Genomic DNA, 25,893 nt, shown 5'->3' on the forward strand with positions numbered 1-25,893 from the left:
GAGGTGGGGTATGTAAGGTGATCCATTCGAGCTGCTGTATTTTCATTCCTGATAACGCTCCGACTGTTTATCAAGCCATCTCGAAGTTGCATAAAATCTCCGAATCCATACACGTGGATGTAGGGGATTGGACGCTACTTGGGTGGTTTTGGGGCTTGATGTCGACTTGGGGTTGGAAGATTCTGATGATCATCGGAGTTGTTGTGACGTTCCTGTTCACGTGTTGCCTTTGTGTGCAGTGCGGTCCTGCCTTATGTGGCCTCTGCGCTACAACGTGTATGAGACAGCCGCCTGTTACCAATGGAACTCAGTTGGACAGAGCTATGCTACAGCAACATCTAGATGGTCTGATGAATATCGAGTATGATTCCGACTAGTGCTTGCCTACATGAGGGCAAAAGGAGCGTCTGAGGTTCCGTGACAATTGTAAGTGATGTTTTCGACTCGCACGAATATGGTCGAGTTTAGTATCTATGAACCGCAAATGACGAGTTTAGTAAGTGTGCGCAGTTTCGCTGTTGTAACTTAAACCGTTCGTTTGTTACGTGGGTTTTTCATCTGTACCCACGGGTTCCATCTTAGATACGGCATCCATTTTGTTTCTTGCCCTCAAGTAGCCAGCGAACGGATATTGTCCGCTTCGCGACCCTGGGACTCCCAAGATATTTGCGGAAGACACATGTTCTTTGTAAGTGTCTTTATGAAGAGGGGGATGATACTGTAAGGCAGATGGCCCCGCTCGAGGCTAATCTCGCCGTGCCGGTTTATTGTCTCAGCCGTGCATCTCATTAGGCACGTACCTTTGATGCCTGTAGCTCGTGTTTCCCGATACCTCCCCTTTTACACCCTTTCCAATCTCCCCACTGTTTCCATCTTCCTCTGCACCTGTCCTTGTTCCTTTTTCGATCTGTTTTACTGCTGATTGGAATGTACTAATGGTGGGAAGATGGGTTTTTACAGTTGGGAACCGCCAAATGTTTCCGCACTTATGTTCCGGACCTTATGAGTATCAAAGTGACCAAAGCGACCCCTCTCGGGGATAATTGTGGGAACCGGGTTGTAAACCTTTGTCTGCTATGCAAACCTATGGGAAAATTGTGTATAAAAGGAGCGATCCACAGAACCAATTTGAAGCAGTCTCCCTGAACTACACTCGTTGTACTTCCGTGATCTCTGTGTTTCCCTGCAGCAAATAAACCTTGAATCTTTGACGCCGAAGGAAGTGTCCCGTGTCTCTGTCATTCGTACGCCGGAGCAGGTTACCCACGAAGGTTTCAGGTGTTGTCCCCTGGCACCGCTGGGTCTTAAAGAACCCAGTCCTTCACTGCTCACGTCAGGCCGAGACCTATAATTAAAGTAACAGCAGGACGGGGCACGTACCAGCAGTGCCCTGTATCCCCCACTTATTTTGAATGCTTTCATACAATTAATAAAAATAGCAACAAGCATCACTCAAAGTGAGTGACAGGGCACAGATGAGCGGTAATCAATCACTGCGCATTTCTACCCTCTTTTCCCTATATTACGGCGGTGGTAACGGGCCCTTAAGTGTACTAAGAAAGAGTCCAAAAGCCTAAACAAGACATGCTTCATAAAAAACAAGACATATATTACTCTTTTCATGACTTGTCTAGATCATGCAGGACAGGTCCAGACTACGAACCCTTCCGAGGGACCTGCTCTCTAAAACACTTCCTGGGTGTGGAAATTGTCTCAATGTTTACATCTAGTTTGAGTTTTTGCCGTTTAACTCTGTGACTTGATGAGGATTGCGTAACGAAAAGTGAACATTTACTTTACTAAACCAAATAGTGTTCATGCAAAATCTCATGACGCTGCAAGTAGGATTCGAACCTACGCAGGGAAACCCCATTGGATTTCAAGTCCAACGCCTTAACCACTCGGCCATCGCAGCTGCGTGAGTATGATGTCACAGTTGTCGTATACGAGCCATGCACTAGTCACGTCAGGCCGAGACATAAAAAATAAAGTAACAGAAGGACGGGGCATGTACCAGCAGGGCCCTGTTGTCCTCACTTATTTTGCATGCTTTCATACAATTAATAAAAATAGCAATACGCATCACTCAAAGTGAGTGACAGGGCACCGATGAGCGGTAATCAATCACTGCACATTTCTATCCTCGTTTCCCTATATTACGTCGGTGGCAACGGGCCCTTAAGTGTACTCAGAAAGAGTTCAAAAGCTTAAACAAGACACGCTTCATAAAAAAAGTACTCTTTTCATGACTTGTCTAGATTAGGCAGGCCAGGCCCATACTACGAACCCTTCCGAGCCACCTGCTCTCTAAAACACTTCCTGGGTGTGGAAATTGTCTCAATGTTTACATCTAGTTTGAGTTTTTGCCATTTAACTCTGTGACTTGATGAGGATTGCGTAACGAGAAGTGAACATTTACTTAACTAAACCAAATGGTGTTCATGCAAAATCTCATGACGCTGCACGCAGGATTCGAACCGACGCGGGGAAACCCCATTGGATTTCAAGTCTAACGCCTTAACCACTCGGCCATCGCAGCTGCGTGAGTATGATGTCACAGTTGTCGTATACGAGCCATGCACTACTCACGTCAGGCCGAGACATAAAAAATAAAGTAACAGAAGGACGGGGCATGTACCAGCAGTGCCCTGTTGTCCTCACATTTCGCATACTTTCATACAATTATTAAAAATAGCAATATGCATCACTCAAAATGAGTGACAGGGCACAGATGAGCGGTAATCAATCACTGCACATTTCTACCCTCGTTTCCATATATTACGGCGGTGGCAACGGGCCCTTAAGTGTACTCAGAAAGAGTCCAAAAGCCTAAACAAGACACACTTCATTAAAAAAATTACTCATTTCGTAACTTGTCTAGATCAGGCAGGATAGGTCCAGACTACAAACCCTTCCGAGCCACCTGCTCTCTAAAACACTTCCTAGGTGTGGAAATTGTTTCAATGTTTACATCTAGTTTGAGTTTTTGCCATTTAACTCTGTGACTTGATGAGGATTGCGTAACGAGAAGTGAACATTTCCTTAACTAAACCAAATGGTGTTCATGCAAAATCACACTACGCAGCAAGCAGGATTCGAACCTGCGCAGGGAAATCCCATTGGATTTCGAGTCCAACGCCTTAACCACTCGGCCATCGCAGCTGCATGAGTATGATGTCACTGTTGTCGTATACGAGCCATGCTCTGCTCATGTCAGGCGGAGACCAAAAAAATAAAGTAACGGAAGGACGGGGCACGTACCAGCAGTGCCCTGTTGTCCTCACTTATTTTGCATGCTTTCATACAATTAATAAAAATAGCAACATGCATCACTCAAAGTGAGTGAAAGGGCACAGATGAGTGGTAATCAATCACTGCATGTTTCTACCCACTTTTCCCTATATTACCGCGGTGGTAACGGGCCCTTAAGTGTACTAAGAAAGAGTCCAAAAGCCTAAACAAGACATGCATCATAAAAAAAAGTACTCTTTTCATGACTTGTCTAGATCAGGCAGGACAGGTCCAGACTACAAACCCTTCAGAGCCACCAGCTCTCTAAAACACTTCCTGGGTGTGGAAATTGTCTCAATGTTTACATCTAGTTTGAGTTTTTTCCATTTAACTCTGTGACTTGATGAGGATTGCGTAACGAGAAGTGAACATTTACTTAACTAAACCAAATGGTGTTCATGCAAAATCACGCTACGCTGCAAGCAGGATTCGAACCTGCGCAGGGAAACCCCATTGGATTTCGAGTCCAATGCCTTAACCACTCGGCCATCGCAGCTGCATGAGTATGATGTCACTGTTGTCGTATACGAGCAATACGCTGCTCACGTCAGGCCGAGACCTAAAAATTAAAGTAACGGCAGGACGGGGCACATACCAGCAGTGTCCTGTATCCCCCACTTATTTTGAATGCTTTCATACAATTAATAAAAATAGCAACAAGCATCACTCAAAGTGAGTGACAGGGCACAGATGAGCGGTAATAAATCACTGCGCATTTCTACCCTCTTTTCCCTATATTACGGCGGTGGTAACGGGCCCTTAAGTGTACTAAGAAAGAGTCCAAAAGCCTAAACAAGACATGCTTCATAAAAAAAATAATTACTCTTTTCGTGACTTGTCTAGATCATGCAGGACAGGTCCAGACTACAAACCCTTCCAAGGCACCTGCTCTCTAAAACACTTCCTGGGTGTGGAAATTGTCTCAATGTTTACATCTAGTTTGAGTTTTTGCCGTTTAACTCTGTGACTTGATGAGGATTGCATAACGAGAAGTGAACATTTACTTAACTAAACCAAATGGTGTTCATGTAAAATCTCATGACGCTGCAAGCAGGATTCGAACCTACGCGGGGAAACCCCATTGGATTTCAAGCCCAACGCCTTAACCACTCGGCCATCGCAGCTGCGTGAATATGATGTCACAGTTGTCGTATACGAGCCATGCACTACTCACGTCAGGCCGAGACATAAAAAATAAAGTAACAGAAGGACGGGGCACGTACCAGCAGTGCCCTGTTGTCCTCACTTATTTTGCATGCTTTCATACAATTAATAAAAATAGCAATACGCATCACTCAAAGTGAGTGACAGGGCACCGATGAGCGGTAATCAATCACTGCACATTTCTATCCTCGTTTCCCTATATTACGTCGGTGGCAACGGGCCCTTAAGTGTACTCAGAAAGAGTCCAAAAGCTTAAACAAGACACGCTTCATAAAAAAAGTACTCTTTTCATGACTTGTCTAGATCAGGCAGGACAGGTCCAGACTACAAACCCTTCCGAGCCACCTGCTCTCTAAAACACTTCCTGGGTGTGGAAATTTTCTCAATGTTTACATCTAGTTTGAGTTTTTGCCGTTTAACTCTGTGACTTGATGAGGATTGCGTAACGAGAAGTGAACATATACTTAACTAAACCAAATGGTGTTCATGCAAAATCTCATGACGGTGCAAGCAGGATTCGAACCTACGCGGGGAAACCCCATTGGATTTCAAGTCTAACGCCTTAACCACTCGGCCAACGCAGCTGCGTGAGTATGATGTCACAGTTGTCGTATACGAGCCATGCACTACTCACGTCAGGCCGAGACATAAAAAATAAAGTAACAGAAGGACGGGGCACGTACCAGCAGTGCCCTGTTGTCCTCACTTATTTTGCATGCTTTCATACAATTAATAAAAATAGCAATACGCATCACTCAAAGTGAGTGACAGGGCACCGATGAGCGGTAATCAATCACTGCACATTTCTATCCTCGTTTCCCTATATTACGTCGGTGGCAACGGGCTCTTAAGTGTACTCAGAAAGAGTCCAAAAGCTTAAACAAGACACGCTTCATAAAAAAAGTACTCTTTTCATGACTTGTCTAGATCAGGCAGGACAGGTCCAGACTACAAACCCTTCCGAGCCACCTGCTCTCTAAAACACTTCCTGGGTGTGGAAATTTTCTCAATGTTTACATCTAGTTTGAGTTTTTGCCGTTTAACTCTGTGACTTGATGAGGATTGCGTAACGAGAAGTGAACATTTACTTAACTAAACCAAATGGTGTTCATGCAAAATCTCATGACGGTGCAAGCAGGATTCGAACCTACGCGGGAAAAACCCCATTGGATTTCAAGTCTAACGCCTTAACCACTCAGCCAACGCAGCTGCGTGAGTATGATGTCACAGTTGTCGTATACGAGCCATGCACTACTCACGTCAGGCCGAGACATAAAAAATAAAGTAACAGAAGGACGGGGCACGTACCAGCAGTGCCCTGTTGTCCTCACTTATTTTGCATGCTTTCATACAATTAATAAAAATAGCAATACGCATCACTCAAAGTAAGAGACAGGGCACCGATGAGTGGTAATCAATCACTGCACATTTCTATCCTCGTTTCCCTATATTACGGCGGTGGCAACGGGCCCTTAAGTGTACTCAGAAAGAGTCCAAAAGCTTAAACAAGACACGCTTCATAAAAAAAAGTACTCTTTTCATGACTTGTCTAGATCAGGCAGGACAGGTCCAGACTACGAACCCTTCCGAGCCACCTGCTCTCTAAAACCCTTCCTGGGTGTGGAAATTGTCTCAATGTTTACATCTAGTTTGAGTTTTTGCAGTTTAACTCTGTGACTTGATGAGGATTGCGTAATGAGAAGTGAACATTTACTTAACTAAACCAAATGGTGTTCATGCAAAATCACTCTACGCTGCAAGCAGGATTCGAACGTGCGTAGGGAAACCCCATTGGATTTCGAGTCCTACGCCTTAACCACTCGGCCATCGCAGCTGCATGAGTATGTTGTCACTGTTGTCGTATACGAGCCATGCTCTGCTCATGTCAGGCGGAGACCAAAAAAATAAAGTAACGGAAGGACGGGGCACGTACCAGCAGTGCCCTGTTGTCCTCACTTATTTTGCATGCTTTCATACAATTAATAAAAATAGCAACATGCATCACTCAAAGTGAGTGAAAGGGCACAGATGAGTGGTAATCAATCACTGCATGTTTCTACCCACTTTTCCCTATATTACGGCGGTGGTAACGGGCCCTTAAGTGTACTAAGAAAGAGTCCAAAAGCCTAAACAAGTCATGCATCATAAAAAAAGTACTCTTTTCATGACTTGTCTAGATCAGGCAGGACAGGTCCAGACTACAAACCCTTCCGAGCCACCAGCTCTCTAAAACACTTCCTGGGTGTGGAAATTGTCTCAATGTTTACATCTAGTTTGAGTTTTTTCATTTAACTCTGTGACTTGATGAGGATTGCGTAACGAGAAGTGAACATTTACTTAACTAAACTAAATGGTGTTCATGCAAACTCACACTACGCTGCAAGCAGGATTCGAACCTGCGCAGGGAAACCCCATTGGATTTTGAGTCCAACGCCTTAACCACTCGGCCATCGCAGCTGCATGAGTATGATCTCACTGTTGTCGTATACGAGCCATACGCTGCTCACGTCAGTCCGAGACCTAAAAATTTAAGTAACGGCAGGACGGGGCACGTACCAGCAGTGCCCTGTATCCCCCACTTATTTTGAATGCTTTCATACAATTAATAAAAATAGCAACATGCATCACTCAAAGTGAGTGAAAGGGCACAGATGAGTGGTAATCAATCACTGCATGTTTCTACCCACTTTTCCCTATATTACGGCGGTGGTAACGGGCCCTTAAGTGTACTAAGAAAGAGTCCAAAAGCCTAAACAAGACATGCATCATAAAAAAAGTACTCTTTTCATGTCTTGTCTAGATCAGGCAGGACAGGCCCAGACTACAAACGCTTCCGAGACACCAGCTCTCTAAAACACTTCCTGGGTGTGGAAATTGTCTCAATGTTTACATCTAGTTTGAGTTTTTTCCATTTAATTCTGTGACTTGATGAGGATTGCGTAAAGAGAAGTGAACATTTAGTTAACTAAACCAAATGGTGTTCATGCAAAATCACACTACGCTGCAAGCAGGATTCGAACCTGCGCAGGGAAACCCCATTGGATTTCGAGTCCAACGCCTTAACCACTCGGCCATCGCAGCTGCATGAGTATGATCTCACTGTTGTCGTATACGAGCCATACGCTGCTCACGTCAGTCCGAGACCTAAAAATTAAAGTAACGGCAGGACGGGGCACGTACCAGCAGTGCCCTGTATCCCCCACTTATTTTGAATGCTTTCATACAATTAATAAAAATAGCAACAAGCATCACTCAAAGTGAGTGACAGGGCACAGATGAGTGGTAATCAATCACTGCGCATTTCTACCCTCTTTTCCCGATATTACGGCGGTGGTAACGGGCCCTTAAGTGTACTAAGAAAGAGTCCAAAAGCCTAAACAAGACACGCTTCATAAAAAAAATAATTACTCTTTTCGTGACTTGTCTAGATCATGCAGGACAGGTCCAGACTACGAACCCTTCCGAGGCACCTGCTCTCTAAAACACTTCCTGGGTGTGGAAATTGTCTCAATGTTTACATCTAGTTTGAGTTTTTGCCGTTTAACTCTGTGACTTGATGAGGATTGCGTAATGAGAAATGAACATTTACTTAACTTACCCAAATGGTGTTCATGCAAAATCTCATGCCGCTGCAAGTAGGATTCGAACATACGCGGGGAAACCCGATTGGATTTCAAGTCCAACGCCTTAACCACTCGGCCATCGCAGCTGCATGAGTATGATGTCACTGTTGTCGTATACGAGCCATGCTCTGCTCATGTCAGGCGGAGACCAAAAAAATAAAGTAACGGAAGGACGGGGCACGTACCAGCAGTGCCCTGTTGTCCTCACTTATTTTGCATGCTTTCATACAATTAATAAAAATAGCAACATGCATCACTCAAAGTGAGTGAAAGGGCACAGATGAGTGGTAATCAATCACTGCATGTTTCTACCCACTTTTCCCTATATTACGGCGGTGGTAACGGGCCCTTAAGTGTACAAAGAAAGAGTCCAAAAGCCTAAACAAGACATGCATCATAAAAAAGTACTCTTTTCATGACTTGTCTAGATCAGGCAGGACAGGCCCAGACAACAAACCCTTCCGAGACACCAGCTCTCTAAAACACTTCCTGGGTGTGGAAATTGTCTCAATGTTTACATCTAGTTTGAGTTTTTTCCATTTAACTCTGTGACTTGATGAGGATTGCGTAACGAGAAGTGAACATTTACTTAACTAAACCAAATGGTGTTCATGCAAAATTACACTACGCTGCAAGCAGGATTCGAACCTGCGCAGGAAAACCCCATTGGATTTCAAGTCCAATGCCTTAACCACTCGGCCATCGCAGCTGCGTGAGTATGATGTCACTGTTGTCGTATACGAGCCATGCGCTACTCATGTGAGGTCGAGACCTTAAAAAATAAAGTAACGGAAGGACGGGGCACATACCAGCAGTGCCCTGTTGTCCTCACTTATTTCGCATACTTTCATACAATTAATAAAAATAGCAATATGCATCACTCAAAATGAGTGACAGGGCACAGATGAGCGGTAATCAATCACTGCACATTTCTACCCTCGTTTCCATATATTACGGCGGTGGCAACGGGCCCTTAAGTGTACTAAGAAAGAGTCCAAAAGCCTAAACAAGACATGCCGATGATCTCGTTCCCTGTGTTTCTGGCTGCCAAGGGTACCTACTTTGTCTGTCATGATCGTGCGTATGCATGGTTGCCCTCTGACTTCATGGGCTCATGTTTTATCGCAAACTTGTTGCCTCCGACGTTTACTGTAGATGCAGATTATCACAAGACTAGAGTTGTGAGAGGCGTAATTAGCGAAGAGGATACTGCCGGTCAAGAGGCAGGAGACTTTTTCAAGGGTTTCCTCCCGTTTTGGGGACCTATGGTTAATAGTAGGAACCTGAGACAGTTGACTCGAGTGGTAGAATCGACAGCTAATATTACTGCCAGTGCCCTTGGTAATATCACCACAGAACTTCAGGCGGATAGACTTATGACGTTACAAAACCGGATTGTTTTAGACGTGATCTTAGCAGATCGAGGTGGGGTATGTAAGGTGATCCATTCGAGCTGCTGTATTTTCATTCCTGATAACGCTCCGACTGTTTATCAAGCCATCTCGAAGTTGCATAAAATCTCCGAATCCATACACGTGGATGTAGGGGATTGGACGCTACTTGGGTGGTTTTGGGGCTTGATGTCGACTTGGGGTTGGAAGATTCTGATGATCATCGGAGTTGTTGTGACGTTCCTGTTCACGTGTTACCTTTGTGTGCAGTGCGGTCCTGCCTTATGTGGCCTCTGCGCTACAACGTGTATGAGACAGCCGCCTGTTACCAATGGAACTCAGTTGGACAGAGCTATGCTACAGCAACATCTAGATGGTCTGATGAATATCGAGTATGATTCCGACTAGTGCTTGCCTACATGAGGGCAAAAGGAGCGTCTGAGGTTCCGTGACAATTGTAAGTGATGTTTTCGACTCGCACGAATATGGTCGAGTTTAGTATCTATGAACCGCAAATGACGAGTTTAGTAAGTGTGCGCAGTTTCGCTGTTGTAACTTAAACCGTTCGTTTGTTACGTGGGTTTTTCATCTGTACCCACGGGTTCCATCTTAGATACGGCATCCATTTTGTTTCTTGCCCTCAAGTAGCCAGCGAACGGACATTGTCCGCTTCGCGACCCTGGGACTCCCAAGATATTTGCGGAAGACACATGTTCTTTGTAAGTGTCTTTATGATGAGGGGGATGATACTGTAAGGCAGATGGCCCCGCTCGAGGCTCATCTCGCCGTGCCGGTTTATTGTCTCAGCCGTGCATCTCATTAGGCACGTCCCTTTGATGCCTGTAGCTCGTGTTTCCCGATACCTCCCCTTTTACACCCTTTCCAATCTCCCCACTGTTTCCATCTTCCTCTGCACCTGTCCTTGTTCCTTTTTCGATCTGTTTTACTGCTGATTGGAATGTACTAATGGTGGGAAGATGGGTTTTTACAGTTGGGAACCGCCAAATGTTTCCGCACTTATGTTCCAGACCTTATGAGTATCAAAGTGACCAAAGCGACCCCTCTCGGGGATAATTGTGGGAACCGGGTTGTAAACCTTTGTCTGCTATGCAAACCTATGGGAAAATTGTGTATAAAAGGAGCGATCCACAGAACCAATTTGAAGCAGTCTCCCTGAACTACACTCGTTGTACTTCCGTGATCTCTGTGTTTCCCTGCAGCAAATAAACCTTGAATCTTTGACGCCGAAGGAAGTGTCCCGTGTCTCTGTCATTCGTACGCCGGAGCAGGTTACCCACGAAGGTTTCAGGTGTTGTCCCCTGGCACCGCTGGGTCTTAAAGAACCCAGTCCTTCACTGCTCACGTCAGGCCGAGACCTATAAATTAAAGTAACAGCAGGACGGGGCACGTACCAGCAGTGCACTGTATCCCCCACTTATTTTGAATGCTTTCATACAATTAATAAAAATAGCAACAAGCATCACTCAAAGTGAGTGACAGGGCACAGATGAGCGGTAATCAATCACTGCGCATTTCTACCCTCTTTTCCCTATATTACGGCGGTGGTAACGGGCCCTTATGTGTACTAAGAAAGAGTCCAAAAGCCTAAACAAGACACGCTTCATAAAAAAAATAATTACTCTTTTCGTGACTTGTCTAGATCATGCAGGACAGGTCCAGACTACGAACCCTTCCGAGGGACCTGCTCTCTAAAACACTTCCTGGGTGTGGAAATTGTCTCAATGTTTACATCTAGTTTGAGTTTTTGCCGTTTAACTCTGTGACTTGATGAGGATTGCGTAACGAAAAGTGAACATTTACTTTACTAAACCAAATAGTGTTCATGCAAAATCTCATGACGCTGCAAGCAGGATTCGAACCGACGCAGGGAAACCCCATTGGATTTCAAGTCCAACGCCTTAACCACTCGGCCATCGCAGCTGCGTGAGTATGATGTCACAGTTGTCGTATACGAGCCATGCACTACTCACGTCAGGCCGAGACATAAAAAATAAAGTAACAGAAGGACGGGGCATGTACCAGCAGTGCCCTGTTGTCCTCACTTATTTTGCATGCTTTCATACAATTAATAAAAAAAGGCAATACGCATCACTGAAAGTGAGAGGCAGGGCACCGATGAGTGGTAATCAATCACTGCACATTTCTATCCTCGTTTCCCTATATTACGGCGGTGGCAACGGGCCCTTAAGTGTACTCAGAAAGAGTCCAAAAGCTTAAACAAGACACGCTTCATAAAAAAAAGTACTCTTTTCATGACTTGTCTAGATCAGGCAGGACAGGTCCAGACTACGAACCCTTCCGAGCCACCTGCTCTCTAAAACACTTCCTGGGTGTGGAAATTGTCTCAATGTTTACATCTAGTTTGAGTTTTTGCAGTTTAACTCTGTGACTTGATGAGGATTGCGTAATGAGAAGTGAATATTTACTTAACTAAACCAAATGGTGTTCATGCAAAATCTCATGCCACTGCAAGCAGGATTCGAACCTACGCGGGGAAACCCCATTGGATTTCAAGTCCAACGCCTTAACTACTCGGCCATCGCAGCTGCGTGAGTATGATGTCACTGTTGTCGTATACGAGCCATGGCTACTCATGTCAGGTCGAGACCTAAAAAATAAAGTAACGGAAGGACGGGGCACATACCAGCAGTGCCCTGTTGTCCTCACATTTCGCATACTTTCATACAATTATTAAAAATAGCAATATGCATCACTCAAAATGAGTGACAGGGCACAGATGAGCGGTAATCAATCACTGCACATTTCTACCCTCCTTTCCATATATTACGGCGGTGGCAACGGGCCCTTAAGTGTACTCAGAAAGAGTCCAAAAGCCTAAACAAGACACACTTCATTAAAAAAATTACTCATTTCGTAACTTGTCTAGATCAGGCAGGATAGGTCCAGACTACAAACCCTTCCGAGCCACCTGCTCTCTAAAACACTTCCTAGGTGTGGAAATTGTTTCAATGTGTACATCTAGTTTGAGTTTTTGCCATTTAACTCTGTGACTTGATGAGGATTGCGTAACGAGAAGTGAACATTTCCTTAACTAAACCAAATGGTGTTCATGCAAAATCACACTACGCAGCAAGCAGGATTCGAACCTGCGCAAGGAAATCCCATTGGATTTCGAGTCCAACGCCTTAACCACTCGGCCATCGCAGCTGCATGAGTATGATGTCACTGTTGTCGTATACGAGCCATGCTCTGCTCATGTCAGGCGGAGACCAAAAAAATAAAGTAACGGAAGGACGGGGCACGTACCAGCAGTGCCCTGTTGTCCTCACTTATTTTGCATGCTTTCATACAATTAATAAAAATAGCAACATGCATCACTCAAAGTGAGTGAAAGGGCACAGATGAGTGGTAATCAATCACTGCATGTTTCTACCCACTTTTCCCTATATTACGGCGGTGGTAACGGGCCCTTAAGTGTACTAAGAAAGAGTCCAAAAGCCTAAACAAGTCATGCATCATAAAAAAAAGTACTATTTTCATGACTTGTCTAGATCAGGCAGGACAGGTCCAGACTACAAACCCTTCCGAGCCACCAGCTCTCTAAAACACTTCCTGGGTGTGGAAATTGTCTCAATGTTTACATCTAGTTTGAGTTTTTTCATTTAACTCTGTGACTTGATGAGGATTGCGTAACGAGAAGTGAACATTTACTTAACTAAACTAAATGGTGTTCATGCAAAATCACACTACTCTGCAAGCAGGATTCGAACCTGCGCAGGGAAACCCCATTGGATTTCAAGTCCAACGCCTTAACCACTCAGCCATCGCAGCTGCATGAGTATGTTGTCACTGTTGTCGTATACGAGCCATACGCTGCTCACGTCAGTCCGAGACCTAAAAATTTAAGTACCGGCAGGACGGGGCACGTACCAGCAGTGCCCTGTATCCCCCACTTATTTTGAATGCTTTCATACAATTAATAAAAATAGCAACATGCATCACTCAAAGTGAGTGAAAGGGCACAGATGAGTGGTAATCAATCACTGCATGTTTCTACCCCCTTTTCCCGATATTACGGCGGTGGTAACGGGCCCTTAAGTGTACTAAGAAAGAGTCCAAAAGCCTAAACAAGACACGCTTCATAAAAAAAATAATTACTCTTTTCGTGACTTGTCTAGATCATGCAGGACAGATCCAGACTACGAACCCTTCCGAGGCACCTGCTCTCTAAAACACTTCCTGGGTGTGGAAATTGTCTCAATGTTTACATCTAGTTTGAGTTTTTGCCGTTTAACTCTGTGACTTGATGAGGATTGCGTAATGAGAAGTGAACATTTACTTAACTTACCCAAATGGTGTTCATGCAAAATCTCATGCCGCTGCAAGCAGGATTCGAACATACGCGGGGAAACCCGATTGGATTTCAAGTCCAACGCCTTAACCACTCGGCCATCGCAGCTGCATGAGTATGATGTCACTGTTGTCGTATACGAGCCATGCTCTGCTCATGTCAGGCGGAGACCAAAAAAATAAAGTAACGGAAGGACGGGGCACGTACCAGCAGTGCCCTGTTGTCCTCACTTATTTTGCATGCTTTCATACAATTAATAAAAATAGCAACATGCATCACTCAAAGTGAGTGAAAGGGCACAGATGAGTGGTAATCAATCACTGCATGTTTCTACCCACTTTTCCCTATATTACGGCGGTGGTAACGGGCCCTTAAGTGTACTAAGAAAGAGTCCAAAAGCCTAAACAAGACATGCATCATAAAAAAGTACTCTTTTCATGACTTGTCTAGATCAGGCAGGACAGGCCCAGACAACAAACCCTTCCAAGACACCAGCTCTCTAAAACACTTCCTGGGTGTGGAAATTGTCTCAATGTTTACATCTAGTTTGAGTTTTTTCCATTTAACTCTGTGACTTGATGAAGATTGCGTAACGAGAAATGAACATTTACTCAACTAAACCAAATGGTGTTCATGCAAAATCACACTACGCTGCAAGCAGGATTCGAACCTGCGCAGGAAAACCCCATTGGATTTTAAGTCCAACGCCTTAACCACTCGGCCATCGCAGCTGCGTGAGTATGATGTCACTGTTGTCGTATACGAGCCATGCGCTACTCATGTGAGGTCGAGACCTAAATAATAAAGTAACGGAAGGACGGGGCACATACCAGCAGTGCCCTGTTGTCCTCACTTATTTCGCATACTTTCATACAATTAATAAAAATAGCAATATGCATCACTCAAAATGAGTGACAGGGCACAGATGAGCGGTAATCAATCACTGCACATTTCTACCCTTGTTTCCATATATTACGGCGGTGGCAACGGGCCCTTAAGTGTACTAAGAAAGAGTCCAAAAGCCTAAACAAGACATGCATCATAAAAAAAGTACTCATTTCGTAACTTGTCTAGATCAGGCAGGATAGGTCCAGACTACAAACCCTTCTGAGCCACCTGCTCTCTACAACACTTCCTAGGTGTGGAAATTGTTTCAATGTTTACATCTAGTTTGAGTTTTTGCCATTTAACTCTGTGACTTGATGAGGATTGCGTAACGAGAAGTGAACATTTCCTTAACTAAACCAAATGGTGTTCGTGCAAAATCACACTACGCTGCAAGCAGGATTCAAACCTGCACAGGGAAACCGCATTGGATTTTGAGTCCAACGCCTTAACCACTCGGCCATCGCAGCTGCATGAGTATGATGTCACAGTTGTCGTATACGAGCCATGCTCTGCTCATGTCAGGCAGAGACCAAAAAAATAAAGTAACTGAAGGACGGGGTACGTACCAGCAGTGCCCTGTTGTCCTCACTTATTTTGCATGCTTTCATACAATTAATAAAAATAGCAACATACATCACTCAAAGTGAGTGAAAGGGCACAGATGAGTGGTAATCAATCACTGCATGTTTCTACCCACTTTTCCCTATATTACGGCGGTGGTAACGGGCCCTTAAGTGTACTAAGAAAGAGTCCAAAAGCCTAAACAAGACATGCATCATAAAAAAAGTACTCTTTTCATGACTTGTCTAGATCAGGCAGGACAGGTCCAGACTACAAACCCTTCCGAGACACCAGCTCTCTAAAACACTTCCTGGGTGTGGAAATTGTCTCAATGTTTACATCTAGTTTGAGTTTTTTCCATTTAACTCTGTGACTTGATGAGGATTGCGTAACGAGAAGTGAACATTTACTTAACTAAACCAAATGGGGTTCATGCAAAATCACACTACGCTGCAAGCAGGATTCAAACCTGTGCAGGGAAACCCCATTGGATTTCGAGTCCAACGCCTTAACCACTCGGCCATCGCAGCTGCATGAGTATGATGCCACTGTTGTCGTATACGAGCCATACGCTGATCACGTCAGGCCGAGACCTAAAAATTAAACTAACAGCAGGACGGGGCACGTACCAGCAGTGCCCTGTATCCCCCACTTATTTTTAATGCTTTCATACAATTAATAAAAATAGCAACAAGCATCACTCAAAGTGAGTGACAGGGCACAGATGAGCGGTAATCAATCACTGCGCATTTCTACCCTCTTTTCCCTATATTACGGCGGTGGTAACGGGCCCTTAAGTGTACTAAGAAAGAGTCCAAAAACCTAAACAAGACACGCTTCATAAAAAAAATAATTACTCTTTTCGTGACTTGTCTAGATCATGCAGGACAGGTCCAGACTACAAACCCTTCCGAGGGACCTGCTCTCTAAAACACTTCCTGGGTGTGGAAATTGTCTCAATGTTTACATCTAGTTTGAGTTTTTGCCGTTTAACTCTGTGACTTGATGAGGATTGCGTAACGAAAAGTAAACATTTACTTAACTAAACCAAATAGTGTTCATGCAAAATCTCATGACGCTGCAAGCAGGATTCGAACCTATGCGGGGAAACCCCATTAGATTTCAAGTCCAACGCCTTAACTACTCGGCCATCGCAGCTGCGTGAGTATGATGTCACAGTTGTCGTATACGAGCCATGCACTACTCACGTCAGGCCGAGACATAAAAAATAAAGTAAAAGAAGGACGGGGCATGTACCAGCAGTGCCCTGTTGTCCTCACTTATTTTGCATGCTTTCATACAATTAATAAAAATAGCAATACGCATCACTCAAAGTGAGTGACAGGGCACCGATGAGCGGTAATCAATCACTGCACATTTCTATCCTCGTTTCCCTATATTACGTCGGTGGCAACAGGCCCTTAAGTGTACTCAGAAAGAGTCCAAAAGCTTAAACAAGACACGCTTCATAAAAAAAGTACTCTTTTCATGACTTGTCTAGATCAGGCAGGACAGGTCCAGACTACAAACCCTTCCGAGCCACCTGCTCTCTAAAACACTTCCTGGGTGTGGAAATGTTCTCAATGTTTACATCTAGTTTGAGTTTTTGCCCTTTAACTCTGTGACTTGATGAGGATTGCGTAACGAGAAGTGAACATATACTTAACTAAACCAAATGGTGTTCATGCAAAATCTCATGACGGTGCAAGCAGGATTCGAACCTACGCGGGGAAACCCCATTGGATTTCAAGTCTAACGCCTTAACCACTCGGCCAACGCAGCTGCGTGAGTATGATGTCACAGTTGTCGTATACGAGCCATGCACTACTCACGTCAGGCCGAGACATAAAAAATAAAGTAACAGAAGGACGGGGCACGTACCAGCAGTGCCCTGTTGTCCTCACTTATTTTGCATGCTTTCATACAATTAATAAAAATAGCAATACGCATCACTCAAAGTGAGAGACAGGGCACCGATGAGTGGTAATCAATCACTGCACATTTCTATCCTCGTTTCCCTATATTACAGCGGTGGCAACGGGCCCTTAAGTGTACTCAGAAAGAGTCCAAAAGCTTAAACAAGACACGCTTCATAAAAAAAAGTACTCTTTTCATTACTTGTCTAGATCAGGCAGGACAGGTCCAGACTACGAACCCTTCCGAGCCACCTGCTCTCTAAAACACTTCCTGGGTGTGGAAATTGTCTCAATGTTTACATCTAGTTTGAGTTTTTGCAGTTTAACTCTGTGACTTGATGAGGATTGCGTAATGAGAAGTGAACATTTACTTAACTAAACCAAATGGTGTTCATGCAAAATCACACTACGCTGCAAGCAGGATTCGAACCTGCGCAGGGAAACCCCATTGGATTTCGAGTCCTACGCCTTAACCACTCGGCCATCGCAGCTGCATGAGTATGTTGTCACTGTTGTCGTATACGAGCCATGCTCTGCTCATGTCAGGCGGAGACCAAAAAAATAAAGTAACGGAAGGACGGGGCACGTACCAGCAGTGCCCTGTTGTCCTCACTTATTTTGCATGCTTTCATACAATTAATAAAAATAGCAACATGCATCACTCAAAGTGAGTGAAAGGGCACAGATGAGTGGTAATCAATCACTGCATGTTTCTACCCACTTTTCCCTATATTACGGCGGTGGTAACGGGCCCTTAAGTGTACTAAGAAAGAGTCCAAAAGCCTAAACAAGTCATGCATCATAAAAAAAAGTACTCTTTTCATGACTTGTCTAGATCAGGCAGGACAGGTCCAGACTACAAACCCTTCCGAGCCACCAGCTCTCTAAAACACTTCCTGGGTGTGGAAATTGTCTCAATGTTTACATCTAGTTTAAGTTTTTTCATTTAACTCTGTGACTTGATGAGGATTGCGTAACGAGAAGTGAACATTTACTTAACTAAACTAAATGGTGTTCATGCAAAATCACACTACGCTGAGAGCAGGATTCGAACCTGCGCAGGGAACGCAGGGAAACCCCATTGGATTTCAAGTCCAACGCCTTAACCACTCGGCCATCGCAGCTGCATGAGTATGTTGTCACTGTTGTCGTATACGAGCCATACGCTGCTCACGTCAGTCCGAGACCTAAAAATTTAAGTAACGGCAGGACGGGGCACGTACCAGCAGTGCCCTGTATCCCCCACTTATTTTGAATGCTTTCATACAATTAATAAAAATAGCAACATGCATCACTCAAAGTGAGTGAAAGGGCACAGATGAGTGGTAATCAATCACTGCATGTTTCTACCCACTTTTCCCTATATTACGGCGGTGGTAACGGGCCCTTAAGTGTACTAAGAAAGAGTCCAAAAGCCTAAACAAGACATGCATCATAAAAAAAGTACTCTTTTCATGACTTGTCTAGATCAGGCAGGACAGGCCCAGACTACAAACGCTTCCGAGACACCAGCTCTCTAAAACACTTCCTGGGTGTGGAAATTGTCTCAATGTTTACATCTAGTTTGAGTTTTTTCCATTTAACTCTGTGACTTGATGAGGATTGCGTAAAGAGAAGTGAACATTTAGTTAACTAAACCAAATGGTGTTCATGCAAAATCACACTACGCTGCAAGCAGGATTCGAACCTGCGCAGGGAAACCACATTGGATTTCGAGTCCAACGCCTTAACCACTCGGCCATCGCAGCTGCATGAGTATGATCTCACTGTTGTCGTATACGAGCCATACGCTGCTCACGTCAGTCCGAGACCTAAAAATTAAAGTAACGGCAGGACGGGGCACGTACCAGCAGTGCCCTGTATCCCCCACTTATTTTGAATGCTTTCATACAATTAACAAAAATAGCAACAAGCATCACTCAAAGTGAGTGACAGGGCACAGATGAGTGGTAATCAATCACTGCGCATTTCTACCCTCTTTTCCCTATATTACGGCGGTGGTAACGGGCCCTTAAGTGTACTAAGAAAGAGTCCAAAAGCCTAAACAAGACAGGCTTCATAAAAAAAATAATTACTCTTTTCGTGACTTGTCTAGATCATGCAGGACAGGTCCAGACTACGAACCCTTCCGAGGCACCTGCTCTCTAAAACACTTCCTGGGTGTGGAAATTGTCTCAATGTTTACATCTAGTTTGAGTTTTTGCCGTTTAACTCTGTGACTTGATGAGGATTGCGTAATGAGAAGTGAACATTTACTTAACTTACCCAAATGGTGTTCATGCAAAATCTCATGCCGCTGCAAGCAGGATTCGAACATACGCGGGGAAACCCGATTGGATTTCAAGTCCAACGCCTTAACCACTCGGCGATCGCAGCTGCATGAGTATGATGTCACTGTTGTCGTATACGAGCCATGCTCTGCTCATGTCAGGCGGAGACCAATAAAATAAAGTAACGGAAGGACGGGGCACGTACCAGCAGTGCCCTGTTGTCCTCACTTATTTTGCATGCTTTCATACAATTAATAAAAATAGCAACATGCATCACTCAAAGTGAGTGAAAGGGCACAGATGAGTGGTAATCAATCACTGCATGTTTCTACCCACTTTTCCCTATATTACGGCGGTGGTAACGGGCCCTTAAGTGTACTAAGAAAGAGTCCAAAAGCCTAAACAAGACATGCATCATAAAAAAGTACTCTTTTCATGACTTGTCTAGATCAGGCAGGACAGGCCCAGACTACAAACCCTTCCGAGACACCAGCTCTATAAAACACTTCCTGGGTGTGGAAATTGTCTCAATGTTTACATCTAGTTTGAGTTTTTTCCATTTAACTCTGTGACTTGATGAGGATTGCGTAACGAGAAGTGAACATTTACTTAACTAAACCAAATGGTGTTCATGCAAAATCACACTACGCTGCAAGCAGGATTCGAACCTGCGCAGGAAAACCCCATTGGATTTCAAGTCCAACGCCTTAACCACTCGGCCATCGCAGCTGCGTGAGAAAGATGTCACTGTTGTCGTATACGAGCCATGCGCTACTCATGTGAGGTCGAGACCTAAAAAATAAAGTAACGGAAGGACGGGGCACATACCAGCAGTGCCCTGTTGTCCTCACTTATTTCGCATACTTTCATACAATTAATAAAAATAGCAATATGCATCACTCAAAATGAGTGACAGGGCACAGATGAGCGGTAATCAATCACTGCACATTTCTACCCTCGTTTCCATATATTACGGCGGTGGCAACGGGCCCTTAAGTGTACTAAGAAAGAGTCCAAAAGCCTAAACAAGACATGCATCATAAAAAAACTACTCATTTCGTAACTTGTCTAGATCAGGCAGGATAGGTCCAGACTACAAACCCTTCCGAGCCACCTGCTCTCTAAAACACTTCCTAGGTGTGGAAATTGTTTCAATGTTTACATCTAGTTTGAGTTTTTGCCATTTAACTCTGTGACTTGATGAGGATTGCGTAACGAGAAGTGAACATTTCCTTAACTAAACCAAATGGTGTTCGTGCAAAATCACACTACGCTGCAAGCAGGATTCAAACCTGCGCAGGGAAACCCCATTGGATTTCGAGTCCAACGCCTTAACCACTCGGCCATCGCAGCTGCATGAGTATGATGTCACAGTTGTCGTATACGAGCCATGCTCTGCTCATGTCAGGCAGAGACCAAAAAAATAAAGTAACTGAAGGACGGGGTACGTACCAGCAGTGCCCTGTATCCCCCACTTATTTTGAATGCTTTCATACAATTAATAAAAATAGCAACATGCATCACTCAAAGTGAGTGAAAGGGCACAGATGAGTGGTAATCAATCACTGCATGTTTCTACCCACTTTTCCCTATATTACGGCGGTGGTAACGGGCCCCTAAGTGTACTAAGAAAGAGTCCAAAAACCTAAACAAGACACGCTTCATAAAAAAAATAATTACTCTTTTCGTGACTTGTCTAGATCATGCAGGACAGGTCCAGACTACGAACCCTTCCGAGGGACCTGCTCTCTAAAACACTTCCTGGGTGTGGAAATTGTCTCAATGTTTACATCTAGTTTGAGTTTTTGCCGTTTAACTCTGTGACTTGATGAGGATTGCGTAACGAAAAGTGAACATTTACTTAACTAAACCAAATAGTGTTCATGCAAAATCTCATGACGCTGCAAGCAGGATTCGAACCTATGCGGGGAAACCCCATTAGATTTCAAGTCCAACGCCTTAACTACTCGGCCATCGCAGCTGCGTGAGTATGATGTCACAGTTGTCGTATACGAGCCATGCACTACTCACGTCAGGCCGAGACATAAAAAATAAAGTAAAAGAAGGACGGGGCATGTACCAGTAGTGCCCTGTTGTCCTCACTTATTTTGCATGCTTTCATACAATTAATAAAAATAGCAATACGCATCACTCAAAGTGAGTGACAGGGCACCGATGAGCGGTAATCAATCACTGCACATTTCTATCCTCGTTTCCCTATATTACGTCGGTGGCAACGGGCCCTTAAGTGTACTCAGAAAGAGTTCAAAAGCTTAAACAAGACACGCTTCATAAAAAAAGTACTCTTTTCATGACTTGTCTAGATCAGGCAGGCCAGGCCCATACTACGAACCCTTCCGAGCCACCTGCTCTCTAAAACACTTCCTGGGTGTGGAAATTGTCTCAATGTTTACATCTAGTTTGAGTTTTTGCCATTTAACTCTGTGACTTGATGAGGATTGCGTAACGAGAAGTGAACATTTACTTAACTAAACCAAATGGTGTTCATGCAAAATCTCATGCCACTGCAAGCAGGATTCGAACCTACGCGGGGAAACCCCATTGGATTTCAAGTCCAATGCCTTAACCACTCGGCCATCGCAGCTGCGTGAGTATGATGTCACTGTTGTCGTATACGAGCCATGCGCTACTCATGTCAGGTGGAGACCTAAAAAATAAAGTAACGGAAGGACGGGGCACATACCAGCAGTGCCCTGTTGTCCTCACATTTCGCATACTTTCATACAATTAATAAAAATAGCAATAGGCATCACTCAAAATGAGTGACAGGGCACAGATGAGCGGTAATCAATCACTGCACATTTCTACCCTCGTTTCCATATATTACGGCGGTGGCAACGGGCCCTTAAGTGTACTCAGAAAGAGTCCAAAAGCCTAAACAAGACACACTTCATTAAAAAAATTACTCATTTCGTAACTTGTCTAGATCAGGCAGGATAGGTCCAGACTACAAACCCTTCCGAGCCACCTGCTCTCTAAAACACTTCCTAGGTGTGGAAATTGTTTCAATGTTTACATCTAGTTTGAGTTTTTGCCATTTAACTCTGTGACTTGATGAGGATTGCGTAACGAGAAGTGAACATTTCCTTAACTAAACCAAATGGTGTTCATGCAAAATCTCAAGACGCTGCAAGCAGGATTCGAACCTACGCGGGGAGACCCCATTGGATTTCAAGTCTAACGCCTTAACCACTCGGCCATCGCAGCTGCGTGAGTATGATGTCACAGTTGTCGTATACGAGCCATGCACTACTCACGTCAGGCCGAGACATAAAAAATAAAGTAACAGAAGGACGGGGCACGTACCAGCAGTGCCCTGTTGTCCTCACTTATTTTGCATGCTTTCATACAATTAATAAAAATAGCAATACGCATCACTCAAAGTGAGAGACAGGGCACCGATGAGTGGTAATCAATCACTGCACATTTCTATCCTCGTTTCCCTATATTACGGCGGTGGCAACGGGCCCTTAAGTGTACTCAGAAAGAGTCCAAAAGCTTAAACAAGACACGCTTCATAAAAAAAAGTACTCTTTTCATGACTTGTCTAGATCAGGCAGGACAGGTCCAGACTACCGACCCTTCCGAACCACCTGCTCTGTAAAACACTTCCTGGGTGTGGAAATTGTCTCAATGTTTACATCTAGTTTGAATTTTTGCAGTTTAACTCTGTGACTTGATGAGGATTTCGTAATGAGAAGTGAACATTTACTTAACTAAACCAAATGGTGTTCATGCAAAATCACACTACGCTGCAAGCAGGATTCGAACCTGCGCAGAGAAACCCCATTGGATTTCGAGTCCAACGCCTTAACCACTCGGCCATCGCAGATGCATGAGTATGTTGTCATTGTTGTCGTATACGAGCCATGCTCTGCTCATGTCAGGCGGAGACCAAAAAAATAAAGTAACGGAAGGACGGGGCACGTACCAGCAGTGCCCTGTTGTCCTCACTTATTTTGCATGCTTTCATACAATTAATAAAAATAGCAACATGCATCACTCAAAGTGAGTGAAAGGGCACAGATGAGTGGTAATCAATCACTGCATTTTTCTACCCACTTTTCCCTATATTACGGCGGTGGTAACGGGCCCTTAAGTGTACTAAGAAAGAGTCCAAAAGCCTAAACAAGTCATGCATCATAAAAAAGTACTCTTTTCATGACTTCTCTAGATCAGGCAGGACAGGTCCAGACTACAAACCCTTCCGAGCCACCAGCTCTCTAAAACACTTCCTGGGTGTGGAAATTGTCTCAATGTTTACATCTAGTTTGAGTTTTTTCATTTAACTCTGTGACTTGATGAGGATTGCGTAACGAGAAGTGAACATTTACTTAACTAAACTAAATGGTGTTCATGCAAAATCACACTACGCTGAGAGCAGGATTCGAACCTGCGCAGGGAACGCAGGGAAACCCCATTGGATTTCAAGTCCAACGCCTTAACCACTCGGCCATCGCAGCTGCATGAGTATGTTGTCACTGTTGTCGTATACGAGCCATACGCTGCTCACGTCAGTCCGAGACCTAAAAATTTAAGTAACGGCAGGACGGGGCACGTACCAGCAGTGCCCTGTATCCCCCACTTATTTTGAATGCTTTCATACAATTAATAAAAATAGCAACATGCATCACTCAAAGTGAGTGAAAGGGCACAGATGAGTGGTAATCAATCACTGCATGTTTCTACCCACTTTTCCCTATATTACGGCGGTGGTAACGGGCCCTTAAGTGTACTAAGAAAGAGTCCAAAAGCCTAAACAAGACATGCATCATAAAAAAAGTACTCTTTTCATGACTTGTCTAGATCAGGCAGGACAGGCCCAGACTACAAACGCTTCCGAGACACCAGCTCTCTAAAACACTTCCTGGGTGTGGAAATTGTCTCAATGTTTACATCTAGTTTGAGTTTTTTCCATTTAACTCTGTGACTTGATGAGGATTGCGTAAAGAGAAGTGAACATTTAGTTAACTAAACCAAATGGTGTTCATGCAAAATCACACTACGCTGCAAGCAGGATTCGAACCTGCGCAGGGAAACCACATTGGATTTCGAGTCCAACGCCTTAACCACTCGGCCATCGCAGCTGCATGAGTAAGATCTCACTGTTGTCGTATACGAGCCATACGCTGCTCACGTCAGTCCGAGACCTAAAAATTAAAGTAACGGCAGGACGGGGCACGTACCAGCAGTGCCCTGTATCCCCCACTTATTTTGAATGCTTTCATACAATTAACAAAAATAGCAACAAGCATCACTCAAAGTGAGTGACAGGGCACAGATGAGTGGTAATCAATCACTGCGCATTTCTACCCTCTTTTCCCTATATTACGGCGGTGGTAACGGGCCCTTAAGTGTACTAAGAAAGAGTCCAAAAGCCTAAACAAGACAGGCTTCATAAAAAAAATAATTACTCTTTTCGTGACTTGTCTAGATCATGCAGGACAGGTCCAGACTACGAACCCTTCCGAGGCACCTGCTCTCTAAAACACTTCCTGGGTGTGGAAATTGTCTCAATGTTTACATCTAGTTTGAGTTTTTGCCGTTTAACTCTGTGACTTGATGAGGATTGCGTAATGAGAAGTGAACATTTACTTAACTTACCCAAATGGTGTTCATGCAAAATCTCATGCCGCTGCAAGCAGGATTCGAACATACGCGGGGAAACCGATTGGATTTCAAGTCCAACGCCTTAACCACTCGGCGATCGCAGCTGCATGAGTATGATGTCACTGTTGTCGTATACGAGCCATGCTCTGCTCATGTCAGGCGGAGACCAATAAAATAAAGTAACGGAAGGACGGGGCACGTACCAGCAGTGCCCTGTTGTCCTCACTTATTTTGCATGCTTTCATACAATTAATAAAAATAGCAACATGCATCACTCAAAGTGAGTGAAAGGGCACAGATGAGTGGTAATCAATCACTGCATGTTTCTACCCACTTTTCCCTATATTACGGCGGTGGTAACGGGCCCTTAAGTGTACTAAGAAAGAGTCCAAAAGCCTAAACAAGACATGCATCATAAAAAAGTACTCTTTTCATGACTTGTCTAGATCAGGCAGGACAGGCCCAGACTACAAACCCTTCCGAGACACCAGCTCTATAAAACACTTCCTGGGTGTGGAAATTGTCTCAATGTTTACATCTAGTTTGAGTTTTTTCCATTTAACTCTGTGACTTGATGAGGATTGCGTAACGAGAAGTGAACATTTACTTAACTAAACCAAATGGTGTTCATGCAAAATCACACTACGCTGCAAGCAGGATTCGAACCTGCGCAGGAAAACCCCATTGGATTTCAAGTCCAACGCCTTAACCACTCGGCCATCGCAGCTGCGTGAGTATGATGTCACTGTTGTCGTATACGAGCCATGCGCTACTCATGTGAGGTCGAGACCTAAAAAATAAAGTAACGGAAGGACGGGGCACATA

At 44.2% G+C, this 25,893-nt stretch overlaps 21 non-coding genes across 21 annotated transcripts; all 21 read right to left on the bottom strand.

Annotated features, from left to right (window-relative positions):
* Positions 1-1,833: 1,833 nt before the first annotated feature.
* TRNAS-UGA (transfer RNA serine (anticodon UGA)) lies at positions 1,834-1,915 on the bottom strand. The gene has a single exon. It is a non-coding gene; the product is annotated as a tRNA-Ser (tRNA).
* Positions 1,916-3,080: 1,165 nt separating this feature from the next.
* On the bottom strand, positions 3,081-3,162 carry TRNAS-CGA (transfer RNA serine (anticodon CGA)). Its single transcript has one exon. It is a non-coding gene; the product is annotated as a tRNA-Ser (tRNA).
* A 543-nt stretch (positions 3,163-3,705) lies between these two features.
* On the bottom strand, positions 3,706-3,787 carry TRNAS-CGA (transfer RNA serine (anticodon CGA)). Its single transcript has one exon. It is a non-coding gene; the product is annotated as a tRNA-Ser (tRNA).
* A 546-nt stretch (positions 3,788-4,333) lies between these two features.
* TRNAS-UGA (transfer RNA serine (anticodon UGA)) lies at positions 4,334-4,415 on the bottom strand. Its single transcript has one exon. It is a non-coding gene; the product is annotated as a tRNA-Ser (tRNA).
* Positions 4,416-6,207: 1,792 nt separating this feature from the next.
* Positions 6,208-6,289, bottom strand: TRNAS-CGA (transfer RNA serine (anticodon CGA)). The gene has a single exon. It is a non-coding gene; the product is annotated as a tRNA-Ser (tRNA).
* Positions 6,290-6,830: 541 nt separating this feature from the next.
* TRNAL-CAA (transfer RNA leucine (anticodon CAA)) lies at positions 6,831-6,912 on the bottom strand. The gene has a single exon. It is a non-coding gene; the product is annotated as a tRNA-Leu (tRNA).
* A 542-nt stretch (positions 6,913-7,454) lies between these two features.
* Positions 7,455-7,536, bottom strand: TRNAS-CGA (transfer RNA serine (anticodon CGA)). Its single transcript has one exon. It is a non-coding gene; the product is annotated as a tRNA-Ser (tRNA).
* Positions 7,537-8,705: 1,169 nt separating this feature from the next.
* Positions 8,706-8,787, bottom strand: TRNAS-UGA (transfer RNA serine (anticodon UGA)). Its single transcript has one exon. It is a non-coding gene; the product is annotated as a tRNA-Ser (tRNA).
* Positions 8,788-12,576: 3,789 nt separating this feature from the next.
* Positions 12,577-12,658, bottom strand: TRNAS-CGA (transfer RNA serine (anticodon CGA)). Its single transcript has one exon. It is a non-coding gene; the product is annotated as a tRNA-Ser (tRNA).
* Positions 12,659-14,451: 1,793 nt separating this feature from the next.
* Positions 14,452-14,533, bottom strand: TRNAL-UAA (transfer RNA leucine (anticodon UAA)). The gene has a single exon. It is a non-coding gene; the product is annotated as a tRNA-Leu (tRNA).
* A 542-nt stretch (positions 14,534-15,075) lies between these two features.
* Positions 15,076-15,157, bottom strand: TRNAL-CAA (transfer RNA leucine (anticodon CAA)). Its single transcript has one exon. It is a non-coding gene; the product is annotated as a tRNA-Leu (tRNA).
* A 542-nt stretch (positions 15,158-15,699) lies between these two features.
* On the bottom strand, positions 15,700-15,781 carry TRNAS-CGA (transfer RNA serine (anticodon CGA)). The gene has a single exon. It is a non-coding gene; the product is annotated as a tRNA-Ser (tRNA).
* A 1,795-nt stretch (positions 15,782-17,576) lies between these two features.
* On the bottom strand, positions 17,577-17,658 carry TRNAS-CGA (transfer RNA serine (anticodon CGA)). The gene has a single exon. It is a non-coding gene; the product is annotated as a tRNA-Ser (tRNA).
* A 1,175-nt stretch (positions 17,659-18,833) lies between these two features.
* On the bottom strand, positions 18,834-18,915 carry TRNAS-CGA (transfer RNA serine (anticodon CGA)). Its single transcript has one exon. It is a non-coding gene; the product is annotated as a tRNA-Ser (tRNA).
* Positions 18,916-20,084: 1,169 nt separating this feature from the next.
* On the bottom strand, positions 20,085-20,166 carry TRNAS-UGA (transfer RNA serine (anticodon UGA)). The gene has a single exon. It is a non-coding gene; the product is annotated as a tRNA-Ser (tRNA).
* A 542-nt stretch (positions 20,167-20,708) lies between these two features.
* Positions 20,709-20,790, bottom strand: TRNAS-CGA (transfer RNA serine (anticodon CGA)). Its single transcript has one exon. It is a non-coding gene; the product is annotated as a tRNA-Ser (tRNA).
* A 1,170-nt stretch (positions 20,791-21,960) lies between these two features.
* Positions 21,961-22,042, bottom strand: TRNAS-UGA (transfer RNA serine (anticodon UGA)). The gene has a single exon. It is a non-coding gene; the product is annotated as a tRNA-Ser (tRNA).
* A 541-nt stretch (positions 22,043-22,583) lies between these two features.
* Positions 22,584-22,665, bottom strand: TRNAS-UGA (transfer RNA serine (anticodon UGA)). Its single transcript has one exon. It is a non-coding gene; the product is annotated as a tRNA-Ser (tRNA).
* A 543-nt stretch (positions 22,666-23,208) lies between these two features.
* Positions 23,209-23,290, bottom strand: TRNAS-CGA (transfer RNA serine (anticodon CGA)). The gene has a single exon. It is a non-coding gene; the product is annotated as a tRNA-Ser (tRNA).
* Positions 23,291-24,463: 1,173 nt separating this feature from the next.
* Positions 24,464-24,545, bottom strand: TRNAS-CGA (transfer RNA serine (anticodon CGA)). The gene has a single exon. It is a non-coding gene; the product is annotated as a tRNA-Ser (tRNA).
* Positions 24,546-25,713: 1,168 nt separating this feature from the next.
* On the bottom strand, positions 25,714-25,795 carry TRNAS-UGA (transfer RNA serine (anticodon UGA)). The gene has a single exon. It is a non-coding gene; the product is annotated as a tRNA-Ser (tRNA).
* Positions 25,796-25,893: the final 98 nt, after the last annotated feature.

This window comes from Lissotriton vulgaris, chromosome 11 (genome assembly GCF_964263255.1).
Source record: "Lissotriton vulgaris chromosome 11, aLisVul1.2, whole genome shotgun sequence".
In the NCBI taxonomy this organism is placed as follows: Eukaryota; Metazoa; Chordata; class Amphibia; order Caudata; family Salamandridae; genus Lissotriton; species Lissotriton vulgaris.